Source organism: Nicotiana tabacum, chromosome 8 (assembly GCF_000715075.1).
Source record: "Nicotiana tabacum cultivar K326 chromosome 8, ASM71507v2, whole genome shotgun sequence".
In the NCBI taxonomy this organism is placed as follows: domain Eukaryota; kingdom Viridiplantae; phylum Streptophyta; class Magnoliopsida; order Solanales; family Solanaceae; genus Nicotiana; species Nicotiana tabacum.
This window is the reverse complement of record NC_134087.1, coordinates 182,142,722-182,145,892: the sequence shown is the minus strand read 5'-3', so window position 1 is coordinate 182,145,892 and position 3,171 is coordinate 182,142,722. Positions and strand designations below refer to the sequence as shown.

General features: G+C 38.5%; 1 long non-coding RNA gene across 1 annotated transcript; it reads right to left on the bottom strand.

Moving 5' to 3' along the window:
• Positions 1–1,467: 1,467 nt before the first annotated feature.
• LOC142162885 (uncharacterized) lies at positions 1,468–2,909 on the bottom strand. The gene is made up of 2 exons (XR_012694374.1): positions 2,569–2,909; positions 1,468–2,327 (listed from the first exon to the last, which is right to left on the bottom strand). It is a non-coding gene; the product is annotated as an uncharacterized LOC142162885 (long non-coding RNA).
• Between the last annotated feature and the right edge of the window lie 262 nt (positions 2,910–3,171).

Sequence of the window (3,171 nt, the reverse complement as noted above, 5' to 3'; positions counted from 1 at the left end):
TCTATGAAGCAAAACAGTCAAATAAAGAGGGAAATGGACCTGAGTGCACAAAGCCTTTGATTAACTTTTCTAGGAATCAAATATAGAATGATCCATCAATGTAATTTTGATGTGACATCAACTAAGAGGAAGAAGCCGCGAACAAATCGGAACCCCGAACTTATGCGGCGGACAGAATCGAACTCACATTCCAATGCCGAACCTCAAACGATCTCCATTTTTTGCAATCAGGAATTATAATTCAAAAATCAAAAAAAAAAACATAACTATTTTTTATACTTTTCTGATTTCTGGAACTTAAACCAAGAGCAAATTGAAGAAGAGAAACCGTCCCTTTTTTGGGCAACTACATGTTTATTTCTTGCTATTGTTCTTGAGTGAATATGTGTGTGGGTATTTTCGGAAGGTTGTAGTGAAGGGAAAAAGGGAGCACCAATGGGTGTTGGACTTCTGGCGAGTTTCGGTGGAGGGGTGATGAAAAATTCTTGTGTGGGGGTGCCGGCGAGTTTGAGAAGTGACGGCCACTGATTTCTCTTAGGGTTTTGCCATTTTTGGGTTGAAGATGGAGGGGTATGGGCGGCTGGAGGGGGTTGCTGTGTGCGTGCGTGGTCGCCAGAGTTATAGTGGAGGACCGGTGGTCTGGTTGAGAGTGACGTCTATTTTTGCATGGAGGAGATGAGGGATCCTAAGGTGTGTTAGGTTGAAGAAGATGAAGGTCTTAGGGTTGGGTGTGTAGATGATCAAAAATAGTTGAAGGGTCTTCTAGGTTTTTATTTTATGGGATTAAGGTATTGGGCCTTAAAATTGGGTCATCTCTTGGACCTTTTGAATTAAGACCAAATAAAACTAGCCTCAAATTTCATACTCTTTCTTCTAAAAATGATATAAAATTTATAATATAAAATATAAAACTAATTCTAATTAATTAAAATAAATAATATTATATTGTAAAACTATTTTGGTATTTTTCAAGATTATATAAAATTAAAAATCCTATTAAAATAGTATGACTACAAAACATTAATAAAACTATTTTTTTGTAATTTTTGTTTTTGTGATAAAATAAAGTAAAAGAGTCAAACCTAGTTAAAATAGCAATATTTGACCTAAACTAAATATTTAAACGCTAAAAAGTGTAAAATCTCGGGGAGGGTCAAAAATTACATGTCTACAGATGCCCCTCTTTGCTTGGAAACACGAAGAGTTTTCAAACAAAGAATCACGAGACAGGTTTTTGACCCGACCCTTATTTAGAGAGACAAAAAACTAAAAGAGAGGAAGGAATGCGACCGAGCCCCGGTATCTAAGCTGCCTACATATCCTTGAAAAGGAATCAGGCCACATGTAGTTCAAAAGTAGGAAAAGAGATGAAGTACCGAGGTGGAGAGCCGATTGAGGTGTCGTCGAGGTTTCGGTCCGCGGTTCCTGCCATTACATCAAAAATAAAAGAAAAATTTACAACAAAAATAATAGAAAAATACAAAATCCTAAATATTTCTTGTCTCGAATCTTCTTTGAATCTCCACTTGCTCCTTCAACATGAAACTAAAAATTCACCCTATTCTTCAGGTGGGCATCCTGCTGACTTGAATTTGAAGAAAATTGGAAGTTGACCCTATTCTTCAGTCGGACATCCTATTGCTTGCACTTGAAATGAACTTGAACTTGGAGAAGACTTGATCTTGAAAACATTGTTCCTCAGACGACTCATGCTACTTTTGATTTGAATTAAAAATTTCCCCTATTCTCCAGGCGGGATCCTGCTGTCTTTGACTTGAATCTTGAAAACTTGTCTTTCAGGTGGCTCGTGCTACTTCTTATTTGAACTAAAAATTGCCTCAATTCTTCAGGCGGGATCCTGCTGTCTTTGGCTTGAATCCTGAAAACAAAAAGTTGGCCCTCTTCTTCAGGTGGACTCGTGTAATCTTTGACTTGAATCTTGAAAACTGAATGTTGATCATGTTCTTCAGGCGGGATTCTCCTACTGCCTTTGACTTGAAATTTGAATGTTGACCCTGTTCTTCAGGCGGGCTCATGAGGCCTCTCCGACTTGAACTTGAAAACTGAATGTTGACCATGTTCTTCAGGCAGGATCCTGATGCCTCTGACTTGAACTTGAAGACTGAAAGTTGACCTTGTTCTTAATGCGGGCTCCGGATGCTTCTTGAACTTGAAAATTGAAAGTTGACCCTGTTCTTCAAGCGGGCTCCTGATGCCTCTCTGACATGAAATTGTAAACTGAAAGTTGACTCTGTTCTTCAGGCGGGATTCTCTTGCTTCCTCTTGAACTTGAAATTGAAAGTTGACCATGTTCTTCATGTGGGTGCCTGCAACCACAATAAAATAGATAAAACAAAGAAAATTTTCTGCCCCAGTTTGTACCGGAAACATTTGTGAGTGTTAGTTGAATCCCATTTTCCAGGAGGGTCCTGAAAACTTAAATCAAATCTCATTATCCAGGAGGGTCCTGGGAACTTAAAACTAATCTCATTATCCAGGAGGGTCCTGAAAACCTAAAACCCAAATCTCATTATCCAAGAGGGTCCTGAAAACTGAAAATGAACTTACCTGAGTCATGCTCTCTTCCTGGAAGATCCCTGTAGAAAGAACAAATTCCTTGACTCTGAACCATACTTTTATGGCATTAGTTTAAAAATGTGGTGGTTAGTTTATTGCATTATTGCTGAAGGTGTCCTTTTCTGCCACTGTCATGCTTCGTTCTGATTAGCTGCTTCGGGCTAACAAGGAATTGTTTGACCTTCTGATGAATCTTGACCACAAAAACCCCTAAATGACCCAAATTAGGAAGTGTGCCTCCTAGAGATGAACTCAAACTACTCAAACCAGGAAGTGTCTCCTAGGGATAAACTTAAATGATCCAAACTAGGAAGTGTGTCTCCTAGGGGTAAAATAGACTAGGAAAACTATAAACTAAGCTTGACTAAAGTAAAAACTGACCATATTCTCCAGGCTGGACCCCTGAACTCAAGAAAAACTAGAGATAAAACTTAAAGAAACTAAAAACTGACCTTATTTTCCAGACGAGACCCCTGAACTTAAGAAAACACTAAAAATTTACAACTTGAGGAAACTAAAAACCGACCCTATTCTCCAGGCGGGACCCCTAAACTTAAGGAAAACTAATGATTAATAACTTGAGGAAACTAAAAA